This window comes from Cornus florida, unplaced genomic scaffold (assembly GCF_030987335.1).
Source record: "Cornus florida cultivar Cherokee Brave unplaced genomic scaffold, ASM3098733v1 CherokeeBrave_3.0.0_Hap2_Chr01, whole genome shotgun sequence".
NCBI classification, from domain to species: Eukaryota; Viridiplantae; Streptophyta; class Magnoliopsida; order Cornales; family Cornaceae; genus Cornus; species Cornus florida.
This window is the reverse complement of record NW_026775571.1, coordinates 13,772,307-13,779,756: the sequence shown is the minus strand read 5'-3', so window position 1 is coordinate 13,779,756 and position 7,450 is coordinate 13,772,307. Positions and strand designations below refer to the sequence as shown.

The 7,450-nt window shown below is 37.6% G+C and overlaps 1 pseudogene; it reads left to right on the top strand.

Moving 5' to 3' along the window:
- Positions 1–236: 236 nt before the first annotated feature.
- On the top strand, positions 237–335 carry LOC132283927 (small nucleolar RNA R71; annotated as a pseudogene).
- The last annotated feature ends 7,115 nt before the right edge of the window (positions 336–7,450 follow it).

Genomic DNA, 7,450 nt, shown 5'->3' with positions numbered 1-7,450 from the left:
CTATTTCATTGGAATGGTCGACTTGATGTAAGCCAACACTCTTCCTTCCACTTAAATTCCTACCATTCTTGGAAGATAAAGTTCGATGTAAGGAATTTTCACTCATGCTCTCATAAAGACGCCACACGTCATCCTCATGCCTATCAATGTCAGAGCCACCCATGGAAGCATCAACCATGCCCTTGTAATTGTCCGATAAGCTCTCAAAGAAATATAGAACTAATTGCCATTTGGGCATGTCATGATGTGGACACTTCCTAAGCAATTCATTAAATCTTTCCTATGCCTCATGGAACGTTTCCCCATCCCCGTGTGAAAACTCTCGAATTGAGGTTCTCATGGCATTGGTCTTAGAAACTGGATAGTACTTCTTCAAGAACTCTTGTTGCATGTTTGCCCAAGAAGTTATTGAAAAAGGCCCAAGATTGTTAAACCAATATTTTGCCTTGTCTTTAAGAGTGAATGGAAAAAGTTTAAGCCTTAAGACCTCTTCCGGCATGTCCGTGTATCTCACGGTGGAACATACATCAAGAAACTAATCCAAATGCTTGTAAGGTTCTTCACTTGGAAGTCCATGATAATTAGGAAGCATTTGAATGGTTTGTGGTTTGATCTCATAATGGTGTGCTCTAAATGGTGGTAATTGAATACATGTGGGTGCATTGTATTCATTAGGCACATAGTGATCTCTTAAAGTAAGGGTAGGATTAGCAATTGGAGGTGCAACATGAGCACCTTGATTGCCTTGAATGATGGGAGGTGGTGGAGTATAGATTGGCCTTGGCAATCCCAATGGAACTTTGGCCTTGTTGTTGTAGTGGATAAACAAATGGCCTTAGCATTCCCAATGGAACTTAGCCTTATTGTTGTAGTGGATAAACAAATGGCCGCTGCATGCCTAATGGTACTTGCATGTTATCATGATGCACATTGGAGTGGAGGATGCCTTGTTGGTCGATGTGACCAAGGTCCTCCACATGGTCCTCATTATGTCCTTCCATTGATGAAATGGATTGACTAGAACTTCCTCTTCCCCTAGGGTTTCGAACAATGGATTCAAGATGAAAATTTAGAAGGACAAGAGTTGGTCTCAATGATCTACGACCATGCATGCACAATGTAACACAATAAGCAATAATGACAAACACTTCACCTTTACAACAAATCAACAATTAACAAACTTCCTCCACATACAATGTTCCTATACTCCCATGCTATCAACAATATGCAAAGAAAAGTAAATTGCCTCCACGTGGGCTCACGATTTATCTAAGAATTGAAATACAAGCCTCCACGCGGTCCGACGATTTAACTAGAGATTGAGTTAAGAAAGAGCCTACAAAGGGTCCTTTAGCACTTCAATTTATTTTCAATTTTTAGCCTTGCAAATTTTTAAAATTTTGCCTTTTTCCTTTGTTTTGCTTAGCTCCTTGCTTAAAATACTCCTTTGCTCACCTTCTTGCCCAATGTTCCTAGTCAAACAGTAACCAACACAATAAGTAACCAAAATGAAAACAAAGTAAAGATACGATCAAAAGAGTACTAATTCCAAATTGATTCCACAAATACGACGTTTCCCTCAATCAATCCCCAGCAATGGTGCCAAAAACTTGGTGTGTCGTCAATCTAACCCAAAGTTTGTGCACTAAAAGATAGTGGTGTAGAGCTATGATGAATGTGGCCAAGTTTTACATTTAGAAATTGCCACTACTACCTTTCACTAAAAATATAGTTAGGGCAAGTAGGGATCATCCCAAGGGATTGGTAGGTCATACTAGGTTGAGGAATCAAGATTAGGGTTAATAGGTCGAGTGATCAAAAGATTGGTTAGTGGTTGAATTATACTAAGATGCAATTTAAACTAAAGTAGGCAATTAAATGTGAATGAGAGAAAATAAGAGAGAGATCTTAGGATTTAGAGATCACCACTATGCATAACTTTTCTACACCCTTAATAAATGATTAATGAGGGGAAAAACATGTATTGCAACATAGTATGGGTGTGTGGTTGTTTCAACAAGTATGGATGAAAAATTAAGCATACATTGTCTAAGCAACATGGTAAATAGCACAACATATCAAATTAAGCCATTAATCCTTTCTTTAAGCTCACAAACAAACACATCACAAGGTTAGAGATATATGCTACTTGCTTTCATAAGTATGGAACATCAAACAACAAGCATAGATTGTCCTCCCATTTAACATGTAAACTACAACTACACTACAATTAAGATAATGACATGAAATTACACTAATTAAACTAGGGGAGAGGTACAATCCATCAAGAAATGAGTATGAACCATTAAATAAACCACAAGAACATTCCATTAAGCACTATGTCTTGACAATCTCTAGATCTATAGCATTAATACATATAGACATGCATCAATAACACAAAAAATAGGACAAACACATGAACATCTATTCTAGCGTACATAGACATATGGATAGAATGAAATGATCAATTGGAAGCATTAAACCACATAAATCATTGAATAAACAAGATATATTTATATAAAAGTATCAAAACATGTATCACAATACAAATCCCCTCAAAAATACATAAATCAAGATGTAGAAAGCATGCTTAGGGCTAACTCTAGCCCCAAAAGGATGTCTAGCCACTCATGGATGGTTTCCTCCAACCCTCAAGGGCTAACTCCATGGTAGAGATTGCTCTTCTTCTTGGTTGATGGAAGAACTCCAAGCTTGTGTCTCTAGCCTCCTCCTTTCTTTTCTTCTTCACTAAGACTATTAATATTGTGCCTCTCCAGTATCTAAAAAGTCTCTTGTCTCTCTCCTCAAAAAGTGGCTTATATTCTTTATATAGGTAGGTTAAATATCACCCCAAATGAGCTGGGCATGTATACCAATATTCCTCCAATGATTGGATATGAGACAACTTTTAATGAGCTGGAATTTGGATTTTCTCAAGATTTGGGAAGTTCGATCGATCGAACTTGTGCTGAGATCGATCGAATTGAAGCTGGATCGATCCTCTATGGCAACACCTTTTTGGATAAAAAAAAATCTGAGATATTTTTAAGATATTTTTGGGAAAAGGACAAAAGTGGTTGGTAGGGTGGTACAACTGGATAAGATCTAGTATGTAGATAAGGACAAGAAAGTTCGATCGATCAGAGAATCAAGTTGGATCGATCGAACTTTGAGATCTTTGAATAGGGACAAATATGGCTCAAATCCATCTTGAAGTGATGAGATCAATGAAAGTTGGATCGATCGAACTTTTCTTGAGATTAATCGAAGTTGCTGAAATTCCACTATTTGCTTCCTTTTGCTCTACTTTGCTCCTTTCTTTGATTCATCCCAGAATTGCTTCATTTCTGCTCTTGTTTGGTTGAGTTAGCTTATTTTAGGGATAAGTACCTAAAAATGGAAATAACATAAAATCAATACAAAGCGGAAAAATAATATAGATAAAGGTTCAAGAATACCCAAGCTTAAGGGGTTTAAATGCATACTTTTCAGCGCTCATCAGGAACAAACAAACTAGAATTTTAGAGAATATGAACCCTCTAACTTCTTGACTAAGATCTTCAGTATGAGGATCTTCAAGAGTGACACCTACACCACATACATCATTTTCTTAAAGAAACCAATCTTAATGAAAAACCCAGTAGTACAAAATGGAAGTGCCTTACTTTTATGGCAATATAACAGTTTAGAAAACCCAAAAAAGTTATATAATTTTTCTTATTTATAAACCAAACTGAAAATTAGAATAACAAAAAACAAAAACAAAATTGCAAAAATAAAAAAATTAAAAATTAAAAATTAAAAAAAATTAAAAAAAAAACTCCACCTTGAACATTGGTCATACAGAAAAAGGTATGCTAGTACTAACTCATTTTAACAGCAAGAATGCAAAAATTACCTGCAAAGCGTATGTAATAAACCAAGTAAAATAGAATATCTCATCTTTTAGACCCATCATGTATAGACCCTCTTTTATTTTCTGCTCCTGAAGCATTAGAATAAAAAATGAGCTCAGCCCAAAAGTTTTTATAAGCAAGGACTACTCCAATTTTGATATTTCAGAGATGAGAAAGACATAAATGTATGCAAAAATGTACAAAAATAAAAGAGACTAGGAACATTATGAGTCCATGATTAATAATGTATTAAACCCATTACCAAACCTTCTTGAACACAGAATAGCTTGCGCAAAAAAAATAATGAATTTAATAAAATTAAAAATAAAATAAAAACTAGAGAGATTATTTGGTGATAGATACAACATGGGCAATAATGAATTTTAAAAAATAAATGATACATACAGCAACCCCATGGGCAATTCTTCCACAATTAGAAATTTATATTTATATATATATATATATAGAAGTCTAAATCAAAATGTCCAATGAACATAATCATCAACATAACACCAAGATAGAGATTTTTTGACATAATTACAACAAACAAGAACATACCTGAATGCAAATAAAAAGAATCCCCAAGAAATAGAGAAGTGTAGTTGTAATCTGAACCACGGGGACGGCGAACTCGACGAGGCCGAGCTGGACGTCGAATTCCATCAACGGCAACCGGTAATTGATGCCGGCGAGATGAGTAAGGAGATCATGAACTTTCACAAAGATTATGAGAGCTAAGCCTATATGTAGAAGAACCAAACTCGATTTCGGCTCGCTGGAGAGCTGAGCCGCGAAGCCATAGAGAAGAACAATGGTGGCGAACACGTATAGGCCGGTGTTTATGAACTCGGACTGGATTCGAGCCAGCTGGGGTCCGTATATCCGACTCTCTCGGGCCGATACAAGCTTCACCATTCTGATCAATCAAGACTGGTATGGTATAGGTACATAGAGAGAGAAAGTAAGAAAAGTGACAGAGAGATTGGAAGCAGAGTTGCTAAGAGAGAGGGGTGGTTGAGGAGGAGGGGCACGTGTCATCATGATTAGGGAGTTGTAGAGAGATACGGGGGCGCAAGTTCAGAGTTGAGACCGAGAATAGAGATGGAGGCAATTGGGGAGTTGCAGAGAGAGAGATTGAAGCGATTGGGGAGTTGCAGAGAGGGGTGGGGGCAAGTTCAGAGTTGAGACCGAGAATAGAGATGGAGACGATTGGGGAGGCTGAAGAGAAACTAGGGCTCGGATGAAATTGGTAAAGTTAGAAATAAAGGGAAATAATATTAGAGCGCCAAATTTTCCAGCACTACATTTCGCACTTAGCAGTGTTTGTTTAAAAAGCGCTGGTAATTAGTACTCAACACCAGCGCTTTTTTTAGAAATGCTGGTGTTGATAGTACTCAACCCCAACGCTTTTTAATGAAGTGCTGGTAATTAGTACTCAACACCAGCGCTTTTTTAAAAGTTATGGTGATTAGTACTCAACACCAGTGCTATTTTAAAAGTGCTGGTGAAACCCTAAGAGTACACGACTTGACAAAATGTGAAAATGAATCCCGTACAAGGATCCAGGCTCAAAATAAGGCATTTTGCAATAACTTTCGTTAATTGCATAATGGCCCCTCCAAGAAAGGGTAACTGTAAAACTGCCCAGAATGAAAATATCTTCCAAAAGATATTTTTTTAAAAACCCCAGAAATAAAATATCTTGAAAAGATATTTATGAAAAATACCCCAAGAAATATCAATGTTTCTGAAGAATCCTTTCATCCACGCCCCTACGGGAGAAAGAAACAACTGGCGAGCTTTTCTCCAAAAGTAAAGCTACACGTTTCAGGGAAATCAACTGGAATAAAAACTTGTGAAGTCAAAACTCAACTCTGAACACGAAAAATGAGGTTATGCCAACAAAGTGACAAACGGGGAAAAGGACGAAAAGTGCATAGTGTCAAAAAACGAAAAATGTGGAAAGAACGCGGTCCTTTAAGGAAGTTGTCAATCCAAAGGAAAGAATCTCGGAAACCATTTTCGATCACTCGAGACGATACTAAGTGACAGTAACCGAACTCAGAAAAGAAAAATCAAGGGAAAAAATTTATCCGTAAAAATGTAAGAAAAAGAAAAGGAAGGAAAATGACCGGGTCATTACAACCTACCCTCCTTAAGGAAATTTCATCCCCGAAATTAGGTACATCACCGAAAGAACCAAACAAGGACCGAATACATGGTCACATCGAGGAAATGATCATAAATCACTAAAGGACATCTCCAGAAGCCTCAAGATCCAACTGAAGTAACGCGAAATCACGAACCGAAGGACAACACCTCACTAAACGAATTGACATACAACCCAACATCAACCTCCCAGAGGAAACCAAGGCAATAACATGCCAAAACAAGGAGCATGACTATAAGCAACATGGCAGCATGAATAGCGACAAGAACCCGCCCACACATACTCAAGGTGCGGTAGCATTGACAGTGTCTAGTGCCTGCCCACACTTACATTACTAGCTAGGTAATGCAAGTTAGCATCACTGGCAATTAGTACTCACCCACCACACATAACTTGTATGGTAGCATGACAGTGTAAAGCCCTAATTCATCACCTGCCCCCAACAAGCTTACCCTTGAAACCTATCGATACAAATGACATTAATGTCAAAACAATCATTACCAAAAGCACCAGGAAAACCAGGCATTTTGTGAGAGTTAAGATATGGTCCAAAGATGTCTGGCTAGACTATTCTGGCCAATCCCAAAACTCTGACAACAATGTCATAGGTACCGCTACGCTTAAGGGCTTCAATCCACAATACTAGAAAACTGACAACCCCCAAGTCTCAAAATACAGTTATCAACAACACTAGTCATGAGTCTAAAACCTGACAAGTTTATGCCCTCAAGCAAATGGATCGGACTGATGAGCGCAGAAAAGTGCACATTTAAACCCGTTAAGCTTAGGTATGCTAGAACCTTTATCTATCTTATTTTCCTGCTTTAGATTGATTTCATGTTATTTTCGTTTTCAGGCACTTATCCCCAAAATAAGCTAATTCAGCCAAATAAGAGCATAATTAAAATAATCTTGAGATGAATGAAAGAATGGAGCAAAGTGGAAGCAAAATGAAGCAAGTGGTGGAAGTTCAGCAAAGTTCGATCGATCACAGAATTTCTTCGATCGATCTAACATAGATCGATCTCTGCACTCCAAGATGGGTCCAATCTCTTTTGTCCTTATCCAAAGATCCCACAATGTTCGATCGATCCAACATTTATCAGATTGATCAAAAAGATTCCATCTTATCTTGTTGTACCACCCCACCTACCACTTTTGTCTCTTTCCCAAAATATCTCAAAAATATCTCAGATTTGTCTTTATCCAAAAAGGTGCCGCCATGGGAGGATTAATCTAGCCAAAGTTTGATAGATCTCAGCCAAGTTTGATCGATCTTAGCATAGGTTCGATCGATCGAACCTTCTCAAGTGCGAATTAAATTAATTTTCAGCTCATTAAAAGTTGTCTCATGGTGCAATCATTGGAGGAGCCCTTGTGTACA